Here is a 17009-nt window from a genome sequence, read left to right as displayed (position 1 = left end):
TGGTGGCGAAGAAAACGATGTTGCATCAGTTTCCGTGGTTATTCGACGTGCTGAAACCGAATATGATGCCAGATTTTGTCTAGGTGCAGCCAAAAAAAAGTGATTCCCACGATGTCGTAAAAACGCATATGTATAATCGACTTTTTCTCGAAGACAAATCGTTCACACGCAAACTTCGCGCATTGCACTCGTGTAGTTCAACGAGACGAAGCTATTGCACGCGGTTTCATCGGCCTACGACAATGTGTACTCAAGTTATATGCCATCATATCGAACACGAATATCAACTTCTATGATTGAGTTTTTCGTGAGCTGTGGTCTCGAAGAAAACGATGTTGCATCAGTTTCCTTGGTTATTCGACGTGCTGAAACCGAATATGATGCCAGATTTTGTCTAGGTGCAGCCAAAAAAAAAGTGATTCCGACGATGTCGTAAAGACGCATATGTATAATCGACTTTTTCTCGAAGACAAATCGTTCACACGCAAACTTCGCGCATTGCACTCGTGTAGTTCGACGAGACGAAGCTATTGCACGCGGTTTCATCGGCCTACGACAATGTGTACTCAAGTTATATGCCATCATATCGAACACGAATATCAACTTCTATGATTGAGTTTTTCGTGAGCTGTGGTCGCGAGGAAAACGATGTTGCATCAGTTTCCTTGGTTATTCGACGTGCTGAAACCGAATATGATGCCAGATTTTGTCTAGGTGCAGCCAAAAAAAAGTGATTCCCACGATGTCGTAAAAACGCATATGTATAATCGACTTTTTCTCGAAGACAAATCGTTCACACGCAAACTTCGCGCATTGCACTCGTGTAGTTCGACGAGACGAAGCTATTGCACGCGGTTTCATCGGCCTACGACAATGTGTACTCAAGTTATATGCCATCATATCGAACACGAATATCAACTTCTATGATTGAGTTTTTCGTGAGCTGTGGTCGCGAAGAAAACGATGTTGCATCAGTTTCCTTGGTTATTCGACGTGCTGAAACCGAATATGATGCCAGATTTTGTCTAGGTGCAGCCAAAAAAAAAGTGATTCCGACGATGTCGTAAAGACGCATATGTATAATCGACTTTTTCTCGAAGACAAATCGTTCACACGCAAACTTGGCGCATTGCACTCGTGTAGTTCGACGAGACGACGCTATTGCACGCGGTTTCATCGACCTACGACAATGTGTACTCAAGTTATATGCCATCATATCGAACACGAATATCAACTTCTATGATTGAGTTTTTCGCGAGCTGTGGTCGCGAAGAAAACGATGTTGCATCAGTTTCCTTGGTTATTCGACGTGCTGAAACCGAATATGATGCCAGATTTTGTCTAGGTGCAGCCAAAAAAAAGTGATTCCCACGATGTCGTAAAAACGCATATGTATAATCGACTTTTTCTCGAAGACAAATCGTTTACACGCAAACTTCGCGCATTGCACTCGTGTAGTTCGACGAGACGAAGCTATTGCACGCGGTTTCATCGGCCTACGACAATGTGTACTCAAGTTATATGCCATCATATCGAACACGAATATCAACTTCTATGATTGAGTTTTTCGCGAGCTGTGGTCGCGAAGAAAACGATGTTGCATCAGTTTCCTTGGTTATTCGACGTGCTGAAACCGAATATGATGCCAGATTTTGTCTAGGTGCAGCCAAAAAAAAGTGATTCCCACGATGTCGTAAAAACGCATATGTATAATCGACTTTTTCTCGAAGAGAAATCGTTCACACTCAAACTTCGCGCATTGCACTCGTGTAGTTCGACGAGACGAAGCTATTGCACGCGGTTTCATCGGCCTACGACAATGTGTACTCAAGTTATATGCCATCATATCGAACACGCATATTAACTTCTATGATTGAGTTTTTCGTGAGCTGTGGTCGCGAAGAAAACGATGTTGCATCAGTTTCCTTGGTTATTCGACGTGCTGAAACCGAATATGATGCCAGATTTTGTCTAGGTGCAGCCAAAAAAAAGTGATTCCCACGATGTCGTAAAAACGCATATGTATAATCGACTTGTTCTCGAAGACAAATCGTTCACACGCAAACTTGGCGCATTGAACTCGTGTAGTTCGACGAGACGACGCTATTGCACGCGGTTTCATCGGCCTACGACAATGTGTACTCAAGTTATATGCCATCATATCGAACACGAATATCAACTTCTATGATTGAGTTTTTCGTGAGCTGTGGTCGCGAAGAAAACGATGTTGCATCAGTTTCCTTGGTTATTCGACGTGCTGAAACCGAATATGATGCCAGATTTTGTCTAGGTGCAGCCAAAAAAAAGTGATTGCCACGATGTCGTAAAAACGCATATGTATAATCGACTTTTTCTCGAAGACAAATCGTTCACACGCAAACTTGGCGCATTGCACTCGTGTAGTTCGACGAGACGACGCTATTGCACGCGGTTTCATCAGCCTACGACAATGTGTACTCAAGTTATATGCCATCATATCGAACACGAATATCAACTTCTATGATTGAGTTTTTCGTGAGCTGTGGTGGCGAAGAAAACGATGTTGCATCAGTTTCCGTGGTTATTCGACGTGCTGAAACCGAATATGATGCCAGATTTTGTCTAGGTGCAGCCAAAAAAAAGTGATTCCCACGATGTCGTAAAAACGCATATGTATAATCGACTTTTTCTCGAAGACAAATCGTTCACACGCAAACTTCGCGCATTGCACTCGTGTAGTTCGACGAGACGAAGCTATTGCACGCGGTTTCATCGGCCTACGACAATGTGTACTCAAGTTATATGCCATCATATCGAACACGAATATCAACTTCTATGATTGAGTTTTTCGTGAGCTGGGGTCTCGAAGAAAACGATGTTGCATCAGTTTCCTTGGTTATTCGACGTGCTGAAACCGAATATGATGCCAGATTTTGTCTAGGTGCAGCCAAAAAAAAAGTGATTCCGACGATGTCGTAAAGACGCATATGTATAATCGACTTTTTCTCGAAGACAAATCGTTCACACGCAATCTTGGCGCATTGCACTCGTGTAGTTCGACGAGACGACGCTATTGCACGCGGTTTCATCGACCTACGACAATGTGTACTCAAGTTATATGCCATCATATCGAACACGAATATCAACTTCTATGATTGAGTTTTTCGCGAGCTGTGGTCGCGAAGAAAACGATGTTGCATCAGTTTCCTTGGTTATTCGACGTGCTGAAACCGACTATGATGCCAGATTTTGTCTAGGTGCAGCCAAAAAAAAGTGATTGCCACGATGTCGTAAAAACGCATATGTATAATCGACTTTTTCTCGAAGACAAATCGTTCACACGCAAACTTGGCGCATTGCACTCGTGTAGTTCGACGAGACGACGCTATTGCACGCGGTTTCATCAGCCTACGACAATGTGTACTCAAGTTATATGCCATCATATCGAACACGAATATCAACTTCTATGATTGAGGTTTTCGTGAGCTGTGGTGGCGAAGAAAACGATGTTGCATGTTTCCGTGGTTATTCGACGTGCTGAAACCGAATATGATGCCAGATTTTGTCTAGGTGCAGCCAAAAAAAAGTGATTCCCACGATGTCGTAAAAACGCATATGTATAATCGACTTTTTCTCGAAGACAAATCGTTCACACGCAAACTTCGCGCATTGCACTCGTGTAGTTCGACGAGACGAAGCTATTGCACGCGGTTTCATCGGCCTACGACAATGTGTACTCAAGTTATATGCCATCATATCGAACACGAATATCAACTTCTATGATTGAGTTTTTCGTGAGCTGTGGTCGCGAAGAAAACGATGTTGCATCAGTTTCCGTGGTTATTCGACGTGCTGAAACCGAATATGATGCCATATTTTGTCTAGGTGCAGCCAAAAAAAAGTGATTCCGACGATGTCGTAAAAACGCATATGTATAATCGACTTTTTCTCGAAGACAAATCGTTCACACGCAAACTTCGCTCATTGCACTCGTGTGGTTCGACGAGACGAAGCTATTGCACGCGGTTTCATCGGCCTACGACAATGTGTACTCAAGTTATATGCCATCATATCGAACACGAATATCAACTTCTATGATTGAGTTTTTCGCGAGCTGTGGTTGCGATGAAAACGATGTTGCATCAGTTTCCTTGGTTATTCGACGTGCTGAAACCGAATATGATGCCAGATTTTGTCTAGGTGCAGCCAAAAAAAAGTGATTCCCAGGATGTCGTAAAAACGCATATGTATAATCGACTTTTTCTCGAAGACAAATCGTTCACACGCAAACTTCGCGCATTGCACTCGTGTAGTTCGACGAGACGAAGCTATTGCACGCGGTTTCATCGGCCTACGACAATGTGTACTCAAGTTATATGCCATCATATCGAACACGAATATCAACTTCTATGATAGAGTTTTTCGTGAGCTGTGGTGGCGAAGAAAACGATGTTGCATCAGTTTCCGTGGTTATTCGACGTGCTGAAACCGAATATGATGCCAGATTTTGTCTAGGGGCAGCCAAAAAAAAGTGATTCCCACGATGTCGTAAAAACGCATATGTATAATCGACTTTTTCTCGAAGACAAATCGTTCACACGCAAACTTGGCGCATTGCACTCGTGTAGTTCGACGAGACGACGCTATTGCACGCGGTTTCATCGGCCTACGACAATGTGTACTCAAGTTATATGCCATCATATCGAACACGAATATCAACTTCGATGATTGAGTTTTTCGTGAGCTGTGGTCGCGAAGAAAGCGATGTTGCAAGAGTTTCCTTGGTTATTCGACGTGCTGAAACCGAATATGATGCCAGATTTTGTCTAGGTGCAGCCAAAAAAAGTGATTCCGACGATGTCGTAAAAACGCATATGTATAATCGACTTTTTCTCGAAGACAAATCGTTCACACGCAAACTTCGCGCATTGCACTCGTGTAGTTCGACGAGACGAAGCTATTGCACGCGGTTTCATCGGCCTACGACAATGTGTACTCAAGTTATATGCCATCATATCGAACACGAATATCAACTTCTATGATTGAGTTTTTCGTGAGCTGTGGTCGCGAGGAAAACGATGTTGCATCAGTTTCCTTGGTTATTCGACGTGCTGAAACCGAATATGATGCCAGATTTTGTCTAGGTGCAGCCAAAAAAAAGTGATTCCCACGATGTCGTAAAAACGCATATGTATAATCGACTTTTTCTCGAAGACAAATCGTTCACACGCAAACTTTGCGCATTGCACTCGTGTAGTTCGACGAGACGACGCTATTGCACGCGGTTTCATCAGCCTACGACAATGTGTACTCAAGTTATATGCCATCATATCGAACACGAATATCAACTTCTATGATTGAGTTTTTCGTGAGCTGTGGTGGCGAAGAAAACGATGTTGCATCAGTTTCCGTGGTTATTCGACGTGCTGAAACCGAATATGATGCCAGATTTTGTCTAGGTGCAGCCAAAAAAAAGTGATTCCCACGATGTCGTAAAAACGCATATGTATAATCGACTTTTTCTCGAAGACAAATCGTTCACACGCAAACTTCGCGCATTGCACTCGTGTAGTTCGACGAGACGAAGCTATTGCACGCGGTTTCATCGGCCTACGACAATGTGTACTCAAGTTATATGCCATCATATCGAACACGAATATCAACTTCTATGATTGAGTTTTTCGTGAGCTGTGGTCTCGAAGAAAACGATGTTGCATCAGTTTCCTTGGTTATTCGACGTGCTGAAACCGAATATGATGCCAGATTTTGTCTAGGTGCAGCCAAAAAAAAAGTGATTCCGACGATGTCGTAAAGACGCATATGTATAATCGACTTTTTCTCGAAGACAAATCGTTCACACGCAAACTTGGCGCATTGCACTCGTGTAGTTCGACGAGACGACGCTATTGCACGCGGTTTCATCGACCTACGACAATGTGTACTCAAGTTATATGCCATCATATCGAACACGAATATCAACTTCTATGATTGAGTTTTTCGCGAGCTGTGGTCGCGAAGAAAACGATGTTGCATCAGTTTCCTTGGTTATTCGACGTGCTGAAACCGAATATAATGCCAGATTTTGTCTAGGTGCAGCCAAAAAAAAGTGATTCCCACGATGTCGTAAAAACGCATATGTATAATCGACTTTTTCTCGAAGACAAATCGTTTACACGCAAACTTCGCGCATTGCTCTCGTGTAGTTCGACGAGACGAAGCTATTGCACGCGGTTTCATCGGCCTACGACAATGTGTACTCAAGTTATATGCCATCATATCGAACACGAATATCAACTTCTATGATTGAGTTTTTCGCGAGCTGTGGTCGCGAAGAAAACGATGTTGCATCAGTTTCCTTGGTTATTCGACGTGCTGAAACCGAATATGATGCCAGATTTTGTCTAGGTGCAGCCAAAAAAAAGTGATTCCCACGATGTCGTAAAAACGCATATGTATAATCGACTTGTTCTCGAAGACAAATCGTTCACACGCAAACTTGGCGCATTGCACTCGTGTAGTTCGACGAGACGACGCTATTGCACGCGGTTTCATCGGCCTACGACAATGTGTACTCAAGTTATATGCCATCATATCGAACACGAATATCAACTTCTATGATTGAGTTTTTCGTGAGCTGTGGTCGCGAAGAAAACGATGTTGCATCAGTTTCCTTGGTTATTCGACGTGCTGAAACCGAATATGATGCCAGATTTTGTCTAGGTGCAGCCAAAAAAAAGTGATTCCCACGATGTCGTAAAAACGCATATGTATAATCGACTTTTTCTCGGAGACAAATCGTTCACACGCAAACTTGGCGCATTGCACTCGTGTAGTTCGACGAGACGACGCTATTGCACGCGGTTTCATCGGCCTACGACAATGTGTACTCAAGTTATATGCCATCATATCGAACACGAATATCAACTTCTATGATTGAGTTTTTCGTGAGCTGTAGTCGCGAAGAAAGCGATGTTGCATGAGTTTCCTTGGTTATTCGACGTGCTGAAACCGAATATGATGCCAGATTTTGTCTAGGTGCAGCCAAATAAAAGTGATTCCCACGATGTCGTAAAAACGCATATGTATAATCGACTTTTTCTCGAAGACAAATCGTTCACACGCAAACTTCGCGCATTGCACTCGTGTAGTTCGACGAGACGAAGCTATTGCACGCGGTTTCATCGGCCTACGACAATGTGTACTCAAGTTATATGCCACCATATCGAACACGAATAGCAACTTCTATGATTGAGTTTTTCGTGAGCTGTGGTCGCGAAGAAAACGATGTTGCATCAGTTTCCTTGGTTATTCGACGTGCTGAAACCGAATATGATGCCAGATTTTGTCTAGGTGCCGCCAAAAAAAAGTGATTCCCACGATGTCGTAAAAACGCATATGTATAATCGACTTTTTCTCGAAGACAAATCGTTCACACGCAAACTTGGCGCATTGCACTCGTGTAGTTCGACGAGACGACGCTATTGCACGCGGTTTCATCGGCCTACGACAATGTGTACTCAAGTTATATGCCATCATATCGAACACGAATATCAACTTCTATGATTGAGTTTTTCGTGAGCTGTGGTCGCGAAGAAAACGATGTTGCATCAGTTTCCTTGGTTATTCGACGTGCTGAAACCGAATATGATGCCAGATTTTGTCTAGGTGCAGCCAAAAAAAAGTGATTCCCACGATGTCGTAAAAACGCATATGTATAATCGACTTTTTCTCGAAGACAAATCGTTCACACGCAAACTTGGCGCATTGCACTCGTGTAGTTCGACGAGACGACGCTATTGCACGCGGTTTCATCGGCCTACGACAATGTGTACTCAAGTTATATGCCATCATATCGAACACGAATATCAACTTCTATGATTGAGTTTTTCGTGAGCTGTGGTCGCGAAGAAAACGATGTTGCATCAGTTTCCTTGGTTATTCGACGTGCTGAAACCGAATATGATGCCCGATTTTGTCTAGGTGCAGCCAAAAAAAAGTGATTCCCACGATGTCGTAAAAACGCATATGTATAATCGACTTTTTCTCGGAGACAAATCGTTCACACGCAAACTTGGCGCATTGCACTCGTGTAGTTCGACGAGACGACGCTATTGCACGCGGTTTCATCGGCCTACGACAATGTGTACTCAAGTTATATGCCATCATATCGAACACGAATATCAACTTCTATGATTGAGTTTTTCGTGAGCTGTAGTCGCGAAGAAAGCGATGTTGCATGAGTTTCCTTGGTTATTCGACGTGCTGAAACCGAATATGATGCCAGATTTTGTCTAGGTGCAGCCAAAAAAAAGTGATTCCCACGATGTCGTAAAAACGCATATGTATAATCGACTTTTTCTCGAAGACAAATCGTTCACACGCAAACTTCGCGCATTGCACTCGTGTAGTTCGACGAGACGAAGCTATTGCACGCGGTTTCATCGGCCTACGACAATGTGTACTCAAGTTATATGCCACCATATCGAACACGAATAGCAACTTCTATGATTGAGTTTTTCGTGAGCTGTGGTCGCGAAGAAAACGATGTTGCATCAGTTTCCTTGGTTATTCGACGTGCTGAAACCGAATATGATGCCAGATTTTGTCTAGGTGCCGCCAAAAAAAAGTGATTCCCACGATGTCGTAAAAACGCATATGTATAATCGACTTTTTCTCGAAGACAAATCGTTCACACGCAAACTTGGCGCATTGCACTCGTGTAGTTCGACGAGACGACGCTATTGCACGCGGTTTCATCGGCCTACGACAATGTGTACTCAAGTTATATGCCATCATATCGAACACGAATATCAACTTCTATGATTGAGTTTTTCGTGAGCTGTGGTCGCGAAGAAAACGATGTTGCATCAGTTTCCTTGGTTATTCGACGTGCTGAAACCGAATATGATGCCAGATTTTGTCTAGGTGAAGCCAAAAAAAAGTGATTCCCACGATGTCGTAAAAACGCATATGTATAATCGACTTTTTCTCGGAGACAAATCGTTCACACGCAAACTTCGCGCATTGCACTCGTGTAGTTCGACGAGACGAAGCTATTGCACGCGGTTTCATCGGCCTACGACAATGTGTACTCAAGTTATATGCCATCATATCGAACACGAATATCAACTTCTATGATTGAGTTTTTCGTGAGCTGTGGTCTCGAAGAAAACGATGTTGCATCAGTTTCCTTGGTTATTCGACGTGCTGAAACCGAATATGATGCCAGATTTTGTCTAGGTGCAGCCAAAAAAAAAGTGATTCCGACGATGTCGTAAAGACGCATATGTATAATCGACTTTTTCTCGAAGACAAATCGTTCACACGCAAACTTGGCGCATTGCACTCGTGTAGTTCGACGAGACGACGCTATTGCACGCGGTTTCATCGACCTACGACAATGTGTACTCAAGTTATATGCCATCATATCGAACACGAATATCAACTTCTATGATTGAGTTTTTCGCGAGCTGTGGTCGCGAAGAAAACGATGTTGCATCAGTTTCCTTGGTTATTCGACGTGCTGAAACCGAATATAATGCCAGATTTTGTCTAGGTGCAGCCAAAAAAAAGTGATTCCCACGATGTCGTAAAAACGCATATGTATAATCGACTTTTTCTCGAAGACAAATCGTTTACACGCAAACTTCGCGCATTGCTCTCGTGTAGTTCGACGAGACGAAGCTATTGCACGCGGTTTCATCGGCCTACGACAATGTGTACTCAAGTTATATGCCATCATATCGAACACGAATATCAACTTCTATGATTGAGTTTTTCGCGAGCTGTGGTCGCGAAGAAAACGATGTTGCATCAGTTTCCTTGGTTATTCGACGTGCTGAAACCGAATATGATGCCAGATTTTGTCTAGGTGCAGCCAAAAAAAAGTGATTCCCACGATGTCGTAAAAACGCATATGTATAATCGACTTTTTCTCGAAGAGAAATCGTTCACACTCAAACTTCGCGCATTGCACTCGTGTAGTTCGACGAGACGAAGCTATTGCACGCGGTTTCATCGGCCTACGACAATGTGTACTCAAGTTATATGCCATCATATCGAACACGCATATTAACTTCTATGATTGAGTTTTTCGTGAGCTGTGGTCGCGAAGAAAACGATGTTGCATCAGTTTCCTTGGTTATTCGACGTGCTGAAACCGAATATGATGCCAGATTTTGTCTAGGTGCAGCCAAAAAAAAGTGATTCCCACGATGTCGTAAAAACGCATATGTATAATCGACTTGTTCTCGAAGACAAATCGTTCACACGCAAACTTGGCGCATTGCACTCGTGTAGTTCGACGAGACGACGCTATTGCACGCGGTTTCATCGGCCTACGACAATGTGTACTCAAGTTATATGCCATCATATCGAACACGAATATCAACTTCTATGATTGAGTTTTTCGTGAGCTGTGGTCGCGAAGAAAACGATGTTGCATCAGTTTCCTTGGTTATTCGACGTGCTGAAACCGAATATGATGCCAGATTTTGTCTAGGTGCAGCCAAAAAAAAGTGATTCCCACGATGTCGTAAAAACGCATATGTATAATCGACTTTTTCTCGGAGACAAATCGTTCACACGCAAACTTGGCGCATTGCACTCGTGTAGTTCGACGAGACGACGCTATTGCACGCGGTTTCATCGGCCTACGACAATGTGTACTCAAGTTATATGCCATCATATCGAACACGAATATCAACTTCTATGATTGAGTTTTTCGTGAGCTGTAGTCGCGAAGAAAGCGATGTTGCATGAGTTTCCTTGGTTATTCGACGTGCTGAAACCGAATATGATGCCAGGATTTGTCTAGGTGCAGCCAAAAAAAAGTGATTCCCACGATGTCGTAAAAACGCATATGTATAATCGACTTTTTCTCGAAGACAAATCGTTCACACGCAAACTTCGCGCATTGCACTCGTGTAGTTCGACGAGACGAAGCTATTGCACGCGGTTTCATCGGCCTACGACAATGTGTACTCAAGTTATATGCCACCATATCGAACACGAATAGCAACTTCTATGATTGAGTTTTTCGTGAGCTGTGGTCGCGAAGAAAACGATGTTGCATCAGTTTCCTTGGTTATTCGACGTGCTGAAACCGAATATGATGCCAGATTTTGTCTAGGTGCCGCCAAAAAAAAGTGATTCCCACGATGTCGTAAAAACGCATATGTATAATCGACTTTTTCTCGAAGACAAATCGTTCACACGCAAACTTGGCGCATTGCACTCGTGTAGTTCGACGAGACGACGCTATTGCACGCGGTTTCATCGGCCTACGACAATGTGTACTCAAGTTATATGCCATCATATCGAACACGAATATCAACTTCTATGATTGAGTTTTTCGTGAGCTGTGGTCGCGAAGAAAACGATGTTGCATCAGTTTCCTTGGTTATTCGACGTGCTGAAACCGAATATGATGCCAGATTTTGTCTAGGTGCAGCCAAAAAAAAGTGATTCCCACGATGTCGTAAAAACGCATATGTATAATCGACTTTTTCTCGAAGACAAATCGTTCACACGCAAACTTGGCGCATTGCACTCGTGTAGTTCGACGAGACGACGCTATTGCACGCGGTTTCATCGGCCTACGACAATGTGTACTCAAGTTATATGCCATCATATCGAACACGAATATCAACTTCTATGATTGAGTTTTTCGTGAGCTGTGGTCGCGAAGAAAACGATGTTGCATCAGTTTCCTTGGTTATTCGACGTGCTGAAACCGAATATGATGCCAGATTTTGTCTAGGTGCAGCCAAAAAAAAGTGATTCCCACGATGTCGTAAAAACGCATATGTATAATCGACTTTTTCTCGGAGACAAATCGTTCACACGCAAACTTGGCGCATTGCACTCGTGTAGTTCGACGAGACGACGCTATTGCACGCGGTTTCATCGGCCTACGACAATGTGTACTCAAGTTATATGCCATCATATCGAACACGAATATCAACTTCTATGATTGAGTTTTTCGTGAGCTGTAGTCGCGAAGAAAGCGATGTTGCATGAGTTTCCTTGGTTATTCGACGTGCTGAAACCGAATATGATGCCAGATTTTGTCTAGGTGCAGCCAAAAAAAAGTGATTCCCACGATGTCGTAAAAACGCATATGTATAATCGACTTTTTCTCGAAGACAAATCGTTCACACGCAAACTTGGCGCATTGCACTCGTGTAGTTCGACGAGACGACGCTATTGCACGCGGTTTCATCGGCCTACGACAATGTGTACTCAAGTTATATGCCATCATATAGAACACGAATATCAACTTCTATGATTGAGTTTTTCGTGAGCTGTGGTCGCGAAGAAAACGATGTTGCATCAGTTTCCTTGGTTATTCGACGTGCTGAAACCGAATATGATGCCAGATTTTGTCTAGGTGCAGCCAAAAAAAAGTGATTCCCACGATGTCGTAAAAACGCATATGTATAATCGACTTTTTCTCGAAGACAAATCGTTCACACGCAAACTTCGCGCATTGCACTCGTGTAGTTCGACGAGACGAAGCTATTGCACGCGGTTTCATCGACCTACGACAATGTGTACTCAAGTTATATGCCATCATATCGAACACGAATATCAACTTCTATGATTGAGTTTTTCGCGAGCTGTGGTCGCGAAGAAAACGATGTTGCATCAGTTTCCTTGGTTATTCGACGTGCTGAAACCGAATATGATGCCAGATTTTGTCTAGGTGCAGCCAAAAAAAAGTGATTCCCACGATGTCGTAAAAACGCATATGTATAATCGACTTTTTCTCGGAGACAAATCGTTCACACGCAAACTTGGCGCATTGCACTCGTGTAGTTCGACGAGACGACGCTATTGCACGCGGTTTCATCGGCCTACGACAATGTGTACTCAAGTTATATGCCATCATATCGAACAGGAATATCAACTTCTATGATTGAGTTTTTCGTGAGCTGTGGTCGCGAAGAAAGCGATGTTGCATGAGTTTCCTTGGTTATTCGACGTGCTGAAACCGAATATGATGCCAGATTTTGTCTAGGTGCAGCCAAAAAAAAGTGATTCCCACGATGTCGTAAAAACGCATATGTATAATCGACTTTTTCTCGGAGACAAATCGTTCACACGCAAACTTGGCGCATTGCACTCGTGTAGTTCGACGAGACGACGCTATTGCACGCGGTTTCATCGGCCTACGACAATGTGTACTCAAGTTATATGCCATCATATCGAACACGAATATCAACTTCTATGATTGAGTTTTTCGTGAGCTGTGGTCGCGAAGAAAGCGATGTTGCATGAGTTTCCTCGGTTATTCGACGTGCTGAAACCGAATATGATGCCAGATTTTGTCTAGGTGCAGCCAAAAAAAAGTGATTCCCACGATGTCGTAAAAACGCATATGTATAATCGACTTTTTCTCGAAGACAAATCGTTCACACGCAAACTTCGCGCATTGCACTCGTGTAGTTCGACGAGACGAAGCTATTGCACGCGGTTTCATCGGCCTACGACAATGTGTACTCAAGTTATATGCCATCATATCGAACACGAATATCAACTTCTATGATAGAGTTTTTCGTGAGCTGTGGTGGCGAAGAAAACGATGTTGCATCAGTTTCCGTGGTTATTCGACGTGATGAAACCGAATATGATGCCAGATTTTGTCTAGGTGCAGCCAAAAAAAAGTGATTCCCACGATGTCGTAAAAACGCATATGTATAATCGACTTTTTCTCGAAGACAAATCGTTCACACGCAAACTTGGCGCATTGCACTCGTGTAGTTCGACGAGACGACGCTATTGCACGCGGTTTCATCGGCCTACGACAATGTGTACTCAAGTTATATGCCATCATATCGAACACGAATATCAACTTCGATGATTGAGTTTTTCGTGAGCTGTGGTCGCGAAGAAAGCGATGTTGCAAGAGTTTCCTTGGTTATTCGACGTGCTGAAACCGAATATGATGCCAGATTTTGTCTAGGTGCAGCCAAAAAAAAGTGATTCCCACGATGTCGTAAAAACGCATATGTATAATCGACTTTTTCTCGAAGACAAATCGTTCACACGCAAACTTCGCGCATTGCTCTCGTGTAGTTCGACGAGACGAAGCTATTGCACGCGGTTTCATCGGCCTACGACAATGTGTACTCAAGTTATATGCCATCATATCGAACACGAATATCAACTTCTACGATTGAGTTTTTCGTGAGCTGTGGTCGCGAAGAAAGCGATGTTGCATGAGTTTCCTTGGTTATTCGACGTGCTGAAACCGAATATGATGCCAGATTTTGTCTAGGTGCAGCCAAAAAAAAGTGATTCCCACGATGTCGTAAAAACGCATATGTATAATCGACTTTTTCTCGAAGACAAATCGTTCACACGCAAACTTCGCGCATTGCACTCGTGTAGTTCGACGAGACGAAGCTATTGCACGCGGTTTCATCGGCCTACGACAATGTGTACTCAAGTTATATGCCACCATATCGAACACGAATAGCAACTTCTATGATTGAGTTTTTCGTGAGCTGTGGTCTCGAAGAAAACGATGTTGCATCAGTTTCCTTGGTTATTCGACGTGCTGAAACCGAATATGATGCCAGATTTTGTCTAGGTGCAGCCAAAAAAAAAGTGATTCCGACGATGTCGTAAAGACGCATATGTATAATCGACTTTTTCTCGAAGACAAATCGTTCACACGCAAACTTCGCGCATTGCACTCGTGTAGTTCGACGAGACGAAGCTATTGCACGCGGTTTCATCGGCCTACGACAATGTGTACTCAAGTTATATGCCATCATATCGAACACGAATATCAACTTCTATGATTGAGTTTTTCGTGAGCTGTGGTCGCGAGGAAAACGATGTTGCATCAGTTTCCTTGGTTATTCGACGTGCTGAAACCGAATATGATGCCAGATTTTGTCTAGGTGCAGCCAAAAAAAAGTGATTCCCACGATGTCGTAAAAACGCATATGTATAATCGACTTTTTCTCGAAGACAAATCGTTCACACGCAAACTTCGCGCATTGCACTCGTGTAGTTCGACGAGACGAAGCTATTGCACGCGGTTTCATCGGCCTACGACAATGTGTACTCAAGTTATATGCCATCATATCGAACACGAATATCAACTTCTATGATTGAGTTTTTCGTGAGCTGTGGTCGCGAAGAAAACGATGTTGCATCAGTTTCCTTGGTTATTCGACGTGCTGAAACCGAATATGATGCCAGATTTTGTCTAGGTGCAGCCAAAAAAAAAGTGATTCCGACGATGTCGTAAAGACGCATATGTATAATCGACTTTTTCTCGAAGACAAATCGTTCACACGCAAACTTGGCGCATTGCACTCGTGTAGTTCGACGAGACGACGCTATTGCACGCGGTTTCATCGACCTACGACAATGTGTACTCAAGTTATATGCCATCATATCGAACACGAATATCAACTTCTATGATTGAGTTTTTCGCGAGCTGTGGTCGCGAAGAAAACGATGTTGCATCAGTTTCCTTGGTTATTCGACGTGCTGAAACCGAATATGATGCCAGATTTTGTCTAGGTGCAGCCAAAAAAAAGTGATTCCCACGATGTCGTAAAAACGCATATGTATAATCGACTTTTTCTCGAAGACAAATCGTTTACACGCAAACTTCGCGCATTGCACTCGTGTAGTTCGACGAGACGAAGCTATTGCACGCGGTTTCATCGGCCTACGACAATGTGTACTCAAGTTATATGCCATCATATCGAACACGAATATCAACTTCTATGATTGAGTTTTTCGCGAGCTGTGGTCGCGAAGAAAACGATGTTGCATCAGTTTCCTTGGTTATTCGACGTGCTGAAACCGAATATGATGCCAGATTTTGTCTAGGTGCAGCCAAAAAAAAGTGATTCCCACGATGTCGTAAAAACGCATATGTATAATCGACTTTTTCTCGAAGAGAAATCGTTCACACTCAAACTTCGCGCATTGCACTCGTGTAGTTCGACGAGACGAAGCTATTGCACGCGGTTTCATCGGCCTACGACAATGTGTACTCAAGTTATATGCCATCATATCGAACACGCATATTAACTTCTATGATTGAGTTTTTCGTGAGCTGTGGTCGCGAAGAAAACGATGTTGCATCAGTTTCCTTGGTTATTCGACGTGCTGAAACCGAATATGATGCCAGATTTTGTCTAGGTGCAGCCAAAAAAAAGTGATTCCCACGATGTCGTAAAAACGCATATGTATAATCGACTTGTTCTCGAAGACAAATCGTTCACACGCAAACTTGGCGCATTGAACTCGTGTAGTTCGACGAGACGACGCTATTGCACGCGGTTTCATCGGCCTACGACAATGTGTACTCAAGTTATATGCCATCATATCGAACACGAATATCAACTTCTATGATTGAGTTTTTCGTGAGCTGTGGTCGCGAAGAAAACGATGTTGCATCAGTTTCCTTGGTTATTCGACGTGCTGAAACCGAATATGATGCCAGATTTTGTCTAGGTGCAGCCAAAAAAAAGTGATTGCCACGATGTCGTAAAAACGCATATGTATAATCGACTTTTTCTCGAAGACAAATCGTTCACACGCAAACTTGGCGCATTGCACTCGTGTAGTTCGACGAGACGACGCTATTGCACGCGGTTTCATCAGCCTACGACAATGTGTACTCAAGTTATATGCCATCATATCGAACACGAATATCAACTTCTATGATTGAGTTTTTCGTGAGCTGTGGTGGCGAAGAAAACGATGTTGCATCAGTTTCCGTGGTTATTCGACGTGCTGAAACCGAATATGATGCCAGATTTTGTCTAGGTGCAGCCAAAAAAAAGTGATTCCCACGATGTCGTAAAAACGCATATGTATAATCGACTTTTTCTCGAAGACAAATCGTTCACACGCAAACTTCGCGCATTGCACTCGTGTAGTTCGACGAGACGAAGCTATTGCACGCGGTTTCATCGGCCTACGACAATGTGTACTCAAGTTATATGCCATCATATCGAACACGAATATCAACTTCTATGATTGAGTTTTTCGTG

The sequence above is a fragment of the Diachasmimorpha longicaudata genome, chromosome 19 (assembly GCF_034640455.1).
Source record: "Diachasmimorpha longicaudata isolate KC_UGA_2023 chromosome 19, iyDiaLong2, whole genome shotgun sequence".
In the NCBI taxonomy this organism is placed as follows: domain Eukaryota; kingdom Metazoa; phylum Arthropoda; class Insecta; order Hymenoptera; family Braconidae; genus Diachasmimorpha; species Diachasmimorpha longicaudata.
This window is presented reverse-complemented; position numbering follows the sequence as displayed.